The sequence below is a fragment of the Geotrypetes seraphini genome, chromosome 11 (assembly GCF_902459505.1).
Source record: "Geotrypetes seraphini chromosome 11, aGeoSer1.1, whole genome shotgun sequence".
In the NCBI taxonomy this organism is placed as follows: Eukaryota; Metazoa; Chordata; class Amphibia; order Gymnophiona; family Dermophiidae; genus Geotrypetes; species Geotrypetes seraphini.
In genome coordinates, this window is record NC_047094.1 from 96,851,999 (window position 1) to 96,862,125 (window position 10,127).

A 10,127-nucleotide genomic window follows, 5' to 3' on the forward strand; every position below is an offset into this window, starting at 1 on the left:
GACTGCAGATGGCAACATCCTTCCCCTCCCTGTCGTTTTTTTCCTTAATTGTTCTATTTTTTAAAAATATTGTAGCTCCTCCCCTTTTTCCATTTGTTTCTGTCCGTCATTGTCTGAATTTATTATGTAGATTATATTTGTCAGATATTCACCCCTATTTTATATGACGAAAGCTGTATTTTTATTATACACCGCTCAGAAGTCTGATTGAGCGGTATAAGAAATTTTAAATAAACTTGAAACTTGAAAAGGGTATTATTACGTGTGAAACATCCTTGGACAACCCCAAATTGTGAAGTATGTGATTGAACTGGTGCACAAACTCATCTGCTAAAATAATTATTTGAAACAGAAATAATAAATACAAAAATTATCAAGCTGTCTCTGTCCCCCGACCCGAGGGTACACAGCAGCTAAGGTTCATCCAAGCCACACAAAATCACAAGCTGGACAAGCAAGTAATGCAGAAGCAACGTAGTACTTATCTTCTCCACAACAAATCCAGAGTAAGTTCATATAGCCTGCATGTTCGTAAGTCCGTCCACGGGGGCTCCAGTTCGACGGCACTGCTTTCACTGCTCGCTCTCCAAAAAGTCATAGCAAATCGTAGTCAGGCAAAACTGAAAATTAACTACAGTACCAGGAAGATCTGTAGCAAACTCCAATTCTATAAAGATTGCTCAGTGCTAATTGATGCTTGGAGTACCGTATTTGTATTTATTTATTTATATCCCCCCTTCCCAAGGCAGGTCACAATAAAGTGCATACACAAACAGAATCACATTACAACAAATAGAACATCAATAAAACATAATAATGATAATGTAAATCCTCCTAAAATTGCAAAGAGGCTACCAGCGCCTCGCATCAAAAAACTATAGATCAAGTCCCATATTTCATCTTGCAGAAGAGGTGTTTCTTCAACATTTTGTTAAAACTACTCAAACTTGTTTGTCATCGTAAATATCCTGGAAGCTTATTCCGCTCCCGCAGGTTCCTGGGCCGCTGAAACCTGAAGAAAATGCTGGCACACAATCAATGCCATTGAGCATGTAAATATCTCCTCTGGAATTTATAGCAGCTCAGATCCATGCGCACAGTTTTGCATTGTCTTGGCCAGGGTTTGATTTGAGGAATTAAGAGTCATTCGCCTTAATCTCTCATTGTTTATTTCCAGCTCCAAATTGAAAACGCAATTATTTGTCAATGCCTTCCTGTGTAATGCTATTCTCTGCTAATGCTTTCCTGTCCTGTTAATGATTTTATGAGATCTTGTGTTTCCATCTTGTAGGATGAATTTAAAAGAAGATTTTAATAATGATACCATTAGTTAATGTCTTCTTGTATTTGTCTTGTTGAAACACGTGTAGCATTTCTTAAATATGTATGCATGCAATTTTGTAGACCGCATAGTTATTATGCGGTATATAAATTTTTAAATACATAAATAAACCCTATTGTACAACCGCCTCTTATACCGGTGCCAGAAAGATGGTGTTCTCCCTGGAAAAGCAAATAGTGATTGTGGAAGACTACAGGCTCCTTTTACGAAGCCGCGTTAGTGGCTTTAGCGCGTGTGATTTTTAATCACGTGCTAACCCCTGCGCTAGCCAAAAAACTACTGCCTGCTCAAGAGGAGGCCGTAGCGGGTAGCGCGGCCGGCGGTTTAGCGTGCGCTATTACACACGTTAAACCACTAACGCGCCTTCGTAAAAGGAGAGCCCTATGTGCAAAGAAGATCGAGTAAGAAAACGCAATCGAACAATTTTATGACCAATTAACACTAGAAGAAAAAATGTGCTGGCACTGTCATCTAGACATTGGGACACTGGATCATGTGTTCTATTGTCCTTTGATATTCAACTTTTGGAAATCAATATGGGGAAAGATTAATAACATACTGGAATCCATTGACATATGAGGTAGTCGTATGTGGAACATTATTGCATATTAAGCCCCCCATGGACCGCTATAAATGCCAGCTTTTCCTAATTATGACCGGGATAGCCACGCAGATGGTAACTCGTAATTGGAAAAATTATGATCGCCTCAATTTTCCTTTTTGGTGGGCGAATTTATGCTCAAGCTATAGATATGAGAAAATTAATGCTGATATGTTGGGGCATAGCAATTTAAATTGGTTTGGGGACCATTGACATCTTTAATTTCATCATTATAGTTGTCTTTTGTCTTTAATTTTTGTTTATTTCCATGCACATCCAGGGAAAGGTGAGGGGGGGAGGGATACTTTTATCTTAATTTTAGCCCTTTGAATACATTCATCCAAGTGGGTGAGAGGAGAGTAGGATTACGTTACCATTTTAAATAGGGAAAGGTTATTGAAAGAATCTATGTATTTATGTTTTTGTTAACTAGTTATTGGATGGGTGGGTGGGTTTAAATGCTCATGTATGTCTGTAAGATGAATGTGCTTTTCTTGATTTATTATATGTTTATATACTTCTGTATTGCGCTGTTGATATATGAAAATCAATAAAGTTTTTTTTTTTAATGTACTGCTTTTTCCAACAAGATGGGGCAACATGGCATACCCCACACGGGTTCGTGAACTGTTTTCAGAAGAGCGAACTGTGAGCAAGGGGTTATGGCCACCACATTCCCCGGACTTGTCCACATGCAATTCTTATCTGTGGGGAAATTTAAAGCAGAAAGTGTATGCCAACAATCCACATACCCTGGATGAACTCAAGGAAGACATCATGAAAACTATCCGCAGCATCACTGGTGAAGAGGTGCAAGCAGTATCTGCCGATATAATCTGACGTGCCCAAAGGTGCATAGACGTGAACAGGGACCACTTTCACCATATGTTGTAACTTGTGGGTAAGTGAATAAAAACAATCCACTTGCTCATTCATCTTGTCATGTTATCGCCGGAGGCGGGCTACTTTTCAGTGGCCCACCATGTATGTTTTTGGGAATGCCCCTGACCTGCCCATGTCTCTCCCCTGGCCACACCCTCTTTTGAGTTCTATGCAGCATTATAGAATAGCATATAGGCAGATCCTCGCATAAGTTCTAAATTATGCCTATTAATGTCAATAATTAATTTGTCAACGGGTCATTAACTAAATTACTTGCATGCAGATCTGGGATCCGTACCCAAATTTGGGTGGCTTTTATTGAATCTGTGGGAGAGTGGCATCCCTTGGCATTCAACGTTGAATTTAGCTCACAGCTTTTCAGTACTAGCTGAAGGTGAGATGCATTCAGGTAAACTAGGCTCACAATCTTTAAAGTGGTAAATCTACAAAATGGCATTTTTATTTTTTTTGCACTAGTTCTATAGGAGCATTACAACATGCCTAACCAGTTATGGAACACCTGTGCACAAAATTTAGGCAGCAGCAGGTCCCCACATTTGTGGAATGGTTTGCCAGGCTATTTGAGATTGTGTAAGGACTTGAGGTCTTTCAAGAAACAATTGAAAATGTATTTTTTTGTACAAGTTTTTTTTATTAGAATGGTATGTTTTTTAAGTATAATGTAATACAATGTTTGTAAGGAAGTGGTGATGAGGTAGTGTGGCACAGTGATTAAAGCTACAGGCTCAGCACCCCGAGGTTGTGAGTTCAAACCCACGCTGTTCCTTGCGTCCCTGGGAAAGTCACTTAATCCCCTCATTGCCCCAGGTACACTAGATAGATTGTGAGCCCACCGGGACACACAGGGAAAAATGCTTGAGTACCCGAATAAACCTATGTAAACCGTTCTGAACTCTCTTGGGAGAACAGTATAGAAAATTGAATAAATAAATAAATTATGAGTCTGAATGTAGTGGATTATGTCTGTTGTATTGTAATCCATTTAGGCTTTAAGTGGAATAGAAATTTTTTAAATAAAATAAATAACTGCTTATGCCAGGTCAATGGCTGGTGTATGCAAGGACACCTACAGAATATGTGTATTGCAATGTGCAAACTGATAGCATCCTGTACATTGTGCATTGCTAGGTGGGATTTTGTATGGCACTTCCATGCTCTGCCTACACGCAGAGCACACTTGCAATTATGGGGCTAAGTAGCGTACAATACATGCCAAGCTTATAGAATTCCACGTAACACTTTCAAGTTTAACTTCCAATTTATGACATGGGGGAAGCCACTGCTTGCCCTGTATTGGTAGCATGGAATGTTGCTACTGTTTGGGGGTTCAGGAATCTTGCTTACTCTGAGATAATGGAATGTTGCTACTACTTGGGTTTTGGCCAAGTACTAGTGACCTGGATCGGCCCCCGTGAGAACGGGCTACTGGGCTTGATGGACCATTGGTCTGACCCAATAAGGCTATTCTTATGTTCTTATGACACCAATTATGCATAAGTGCAATTATTCTGTAAACTTGGGGTATAAATGCACCTTATAGAATTTGCCTTTTAAAGGTTACAACTGATTCAGAATACTCTTACGAAGTTGATCTATGGATAAAGCAAATTTGACCATGTGACTCCTTTGCTTTTGAGCCTTCATTGGCTCCTGGTTCATCTCAGGTTTCAATTTAAATGTGCATGCATTACTTTCAAAATTTTATATGGTATTTTTATTCCTCTTGTTCCTCTACTATGGAATGTTTACAGATTCTTCCATGCAAGAGGGCATTTAAACTTTCCCTCCCTTCTAGGAAAGGAATCAAAGGAGTCAAGAACTTTGGCCTTTCTTTGGCTTTTAAATGTTCTCAATCATGGAATGAACTCCCCTTAACTTTGAGATGCCCTAGTCCTTTCCAATTCTTCCGCACATCATTAAAAACCTTTTCCTTTGCTAAACATTTCGGAAATTAATCCCCTTGCAATTTTAGCATATCTTTTTTAACTATTGTTAACTGACTCAAGCTTCCTCTGGTTGATGACTTGGTATATAAAGCTAAGTTTTAGTTTAGTTTAAATTTGTATCCGAGGCAATGGGGGGGTTAAGTGGCTTACCCGAGTACAAGGACCAGCAGTGAGGTTTGCACCCCGGCTTTCCTGATTCCTCTAGCAATTAGGTTGCTCCTTTTGTTTTAAGCAGAACTACATACAGTATATAAATGTTGATGATGCTATTTATAGATGAAGGTATTACCGCATACATATACAAGTAATGGATTTTGGAAAGGGACTGGGACTTGTATACTGGCTTTTTGTAGTTTTACAACCACACTCAAAGCAGTTTACATACAGGTACTTCAAGCATTTTTCCCTATCTGTCCCAGTGGGCTCACAATCTATCTAATGTACCTGGGGCAGTGAAGGATTAAGTAACTTGCCCAGGGTCACAAGCAGGAGCCCAGGGTTTGAACCCACAACCTCAAGGTGCTGAGGCCATGGCTCTAACCACTACGCCACACTCTCACATCCACAAATTATGGAACAGTTCTCCATAACGCAAACAATTTGCCAAGTGAGAGTGGTTTTAAATGCCAAAGAGATAAGCACGGTTCCTCCCTCAAGCTCTTATCCACATCCCAGGTCCGGATGACAAATTTGCCAAGAGTTCTGTGTGACTCAAGGCAGCTGCAAATGGTGATGGTATTGCATTAGATTGTTCTAATAAACACTATGGGGTAGATTCAAGAGAGAATGCCAAAACCTAAGAGCCGGGATCTTGAGTGCTAAGCGTGACTTTTATAACAGCAGTTCCACGTGGAACTGTGAGAATTTTAGCATAAGCCCAGTGGCGTAGTAAGGGGGTGGGGTGGGGCGGTCTGCTCTTGGCACCATCTTGGTGGGGGTGCTAGCACCCAACTTCCTCTCTGCCCCCTCCATATACCCTCTGCCGCACACGTGCGCCCCTTCCCTCATACCTCTTTAATTTTCCCGATATGAGCAGTATCGTGAGTTTGCTGCCCGCGTCGGTGTCAGCTCTCTCTAACATCACTTCCGGGTCCCGCACCCAGGAAGTAAATCAACGTCTAGATTAGATGCAAATTTGTGAGCTTAGGCATCTATTTGAGTGTGCACATACAGATATACAGATATACAGATCTACTTTGAAGGAACGTCCAAACCACACCCGTACCACGCTGTCTGTAAATCTCTGAGCCTTGACACATTTATAGGATATTGCACTCTTTCTAAAATTTCTACTAACGTATACATCAGTTTACACCTGTGAAGGACATGCAGCCCTTTTAAAATCACCTTCCAGGCATAACATACAACTAGGCTTTTGTCTTTGATTCATAATAATGAATTGGGGGAAAAAAAATAAAACCTGACTTATGCTTGAAGAAGTTAAAATACTGCATAACGTGTGGTGTCCCCAATCTTGGTCAGCCAAATAGAACACTTCTTCTTCTCCTTTAGACGCCATCGACTCGTACTTGATTTCTAACAACTTGAAGAGTTACAGTTCTAAGAACAAATTGGTTTTGTGCTAGTCGAGTAAGGTCCTCCAGCGTCATCCCCCTGTTAGGTGTGCTGTTTGAGAGGGCTGAATGAAAAAGTGCTGAAATATTTCAGCATTTAACTGCTTAAAGGGCCAGCCCCTTCCTCCATGTTATGAAATCTGTGTTATTTTGCATTTGGGGTGTCATTTTTTTTTTTTCTCTTTTTAAGTTCTGTGAATGTTTTCGCATTAGGAGAGGAGGGTGGTACAAATTATCTTTCCAGTTCTTTTGCAGCTTTCCATACCTTCCTCTGCAGGGATAGGCTGTGGAGAAAATGTTCACCAGAATGAAGAATAGGGGAGTATTTTTGGAATACCGGTATCTATAAAATTCCACACCTTTGTAAGTAATCTATGGTTAATCTATATTTTATCTCACAGAGATTGGCCAGAGCTGTGAATTTTCCAAGGAATTTTTTGGAAATATGCTTAAAAGGAATTTAAAACCCCAAACCCTCTGCCTCCAAAAGGTTCCCCAATTCTCTCTCTCTCTCTCATTTTTCTTGAATCTCTTGGTGAACACCTCAAGCAATACTGGCTGTCTGATATGGTATGAAAGATGAGGAAAATCTTAAGGAGAAATACTGTTCAAAGAAATTGTGGCTGACTCTAAGCTATTTTCCCCATAATTCATTTGATGGTAGTTTCACATTGGTTCCAAGTACACTCATAATCCTGCATGATTGAAGACAGTTCACTCTACAGCTTTCAACAACTCTGAAACTAGTTTCCAGGCTCATTTGGTTTAAAGAAGATGTTAAATCTTAGTAACCTCATACCTTTGCCTTGAATGGAGCAATTGTTCTATCTGTTTCTGAGCTGTAAAGTCCACCAGTGCTTTAACCCTTGGATCCTGCACTGATTCTCAAAAAGAGAAAATATGCAGCTAATTACAAGAAAAAGTGGGACAGACTAAGGGCTCCTTTTACTAAGCTGTGATAGTGGTTTTAGCGCGTGTAGAATTGCCACGCCCGCTAGACACTGATGCCAGCATTGAGCTGGCGTTATTTCTAGCTGTATAGCGTGGGTTTAGCACGCGCGCGGCAATTCTGCACGCGCTAAAAACGCTATCGCAGCTTAGCAAAAGGAGCCCTAAATCATATCTTTTGGTGGGAAACCCTGCGCCAATTTTATAGATATGAGCAAATGAACTCGGAACAATTGGAACACTATAAAAAAAATTTTATGAGACTTGGGGTCCATTAGCGAAATTTGCAAAAACTGATCAATAGTAGAAGCCTTTAATTTCAGAATGAGTTTCACATAAATCCAGAGAGGGTGGAAGGAAGGGAAGGGGGAGATGTATGTTCTTATATTATTATGTGTTAGATATAAGTGCTGTATATTGTACCAATTGTTTGTACATTCTATTGCACTTTCTGTCTGTTTTTAAAATTAATAAAGATATTTTTTTTAAAAAAGAAAGTACGCCCCTTCTTTCCTTATGAAGACTATCTCTACTAAATGTGCCTGTAGAGATTTAGACCTTACTTCAAAACAGTGTGTGTAGTTTTTGAGAATTCCAAACCATTTGAGTGGTTGTCTCACTTAATCCAACCCAGCCCCTGTGAATGCTTCTGCACAAAATCCAGTAGAAGTGTCTGGATCACTTTATCTCAAACTGTGTGCCGAGGCACACTAGTGTGTCTCCAGCCAGCTGACTTCCCTACGCGGTACAGCGCCAGCGCTGCCCGATTCGCCAAAGGCCTGCATGTTTCCCCCTTCTCTCTAGCGTCCTCTAGCTCCCCCCTACCCCCCCCCCCCCGGACTCCTGGTCTCATCTTTAAAGCTAATTACATCAACCTGCAGAGGATCACCGATAGGTAAAATGATTTTATTTTCAATATAGTGATTGAAATGTGTCGGTTTTGAGAATTTATAGCTGCTGTGTATATTATGAAAAATGAATGTAAAAAAACTGCATTACAATTAGTAAAGGGGATGGGATCTGGGGCAGAGCTTGGGTGGGGCTAAGGAGGTCTGTGGTTGGGGTACTCAGTTGATATTTGTTAGACTTTGGGGGTACTTAGTTTGAAGTAGTTGAGAAACACTGCTGTAGGCAATCAGCTGGTACCAGAGCCTCTCCTTCTCTTCCGGCCCGCTTCCCTGCTAGCACCCCCTACTGGCATCTCTGGGCCCATCTGGAGGTCCTCTGCACATGCACAGACGTTGACGTGATGATGTCACTCATATGTGTGATGCCATCACGGCGACGTCCACGCACTTATGGGTGCCTCTAGCCGTAGTCACTACCTTTAGTATGCCCCAGCTTGAGACAGTTTGAGAGACACTGATCTGGATAATGGAAGGCTGCATGCACCTTCAGTCACATGGAGGCAGTGGCATAGTATGGGAGGTGCGGGGGGGGGGGGGCGGTCAGCCCAGGGCGTGGTCTTCCTAAGGGCATGGCACCCTTCCCCTCCCTCTCCTCTTCTTACTGTGCACGTGCGCCCCTTGCCTTCCCCATACCTTTTTTACTTCCCCGGCATGAGGTTGCTGCCCGCGTAAGCATTGGCGATCTCTCTGATGCAACTTTTGGGACCTGCACCTAGGAAGTGATGTCACAGGGCAAGACGACACCGACGTGGGCATGCTACTCATGCCGGAGAAGTTAAAAAGGGAGGTGGGGAAGACAGCGGGGAGGGGCACCCCCAACCGGCTGCCTCTCACCCTTACTACGCCACTGCATGGAGGATGTATGGCCAATTATTTACCAAATAGATCTCTGCGTTCTGAAAACTTAGCTCTATTAAAAACAAATGTTAATCCAAAATTTGTTTTTACGAAAATGTTGTGAAAAGGACAGTTTTAGAAAATGACTTAAAACGCAGTTATTTGTAAATACCTTTTTCTAGATACTGATCCTTTATGATTGCTGCTTGTTGAAGAATTTTCTTATGATTCTTTGTATACCGTATTTCCCCACATATAGGCCACCCCTCTGCATAGGCCGCAGAAAAGGGCGGCCTATGTTTAAAAAACGGAAGATAAGCCGCCCCATGGTGTTAGCCGCGGCTTATCATCGGTACCTCCCCTGCCTTTTCCATTCATCCCCCCCCCACCCCAGTACCTTTTTCGTAGGCCCCCTCGCTGGCGCGCGGCTCGGGTCTCCAGCGGTGCAGGGCAGCAGCGATCTCTTCGGCATCTGGCCTGCCCCCAAAGCACCTGCTGAATGGCCGATGTCAGCTCTCACGCGACTCGCGATAACTGGCCTCAGACACTCAGCAAGCGGTGCAGGGGTATGCCAGATGCCAAAGAGATCACGGTTGCCCTGCACTGCTGGAGACCCGAGCCGCACACCAGAGAGGGGGCTTCCGAAAAAGGTACGGGGGGGTGGGGGAGATGATTCAAATTTTTTATATAGGCCACCCTATTTAACTAGGCCGCGCCCCATACATGGGTTTGTAAAACCCATGTATAGGCCACGGCCTATATATGGGGAAATACGGTAAGCCTTTTAAGAACATAAGAACATAAGAATTTGCCTCCGCTGGGTCAGACCAGAGGTCCATCGCGCCCAGCAGTCCGCACCCGCGGCGGCCCATCAGGTCCATGACCTGTCATGTTTACTTGATTTAGCCCTATAGCCCCCTTGTTTTTATCTTTACTCTGTCCATACTCTTATCTACCCTTATCTGTATCCCTCAATCCCCCTATCCTTCAGGAATCCATCCAATCCCTCTTTGAATCCCCATAGCGTACTCTGCCCGACCACTTCCTCCGGGAGCGCGCTCCATGTGT

At 42.4% G+C, this 10,127-nt stretch overlaps 1 long non-coding RNA gene across 1 annotated transcript in view; it reads left to right on the forward strand.

Moving 5' to 3' along the window:
* LOC117369072 overlaps positions 1-2,808 on the forward strand; it is a 122,354-nt gene extending 119,546 nt beyond the window's left edge. Inside the window, exon 4 of the long non-coding RNA XR_004541076.1 lies at positions 2,534-2,808. This is a non-coding gene — a long non-coding RNA (uncharacterized LOC117369072). The remainder of the gene's footprint in view (positions 1-2,533) is intronic.
* Positions 2,809-10,127: the final 7,319 nt, after the last annotated feature.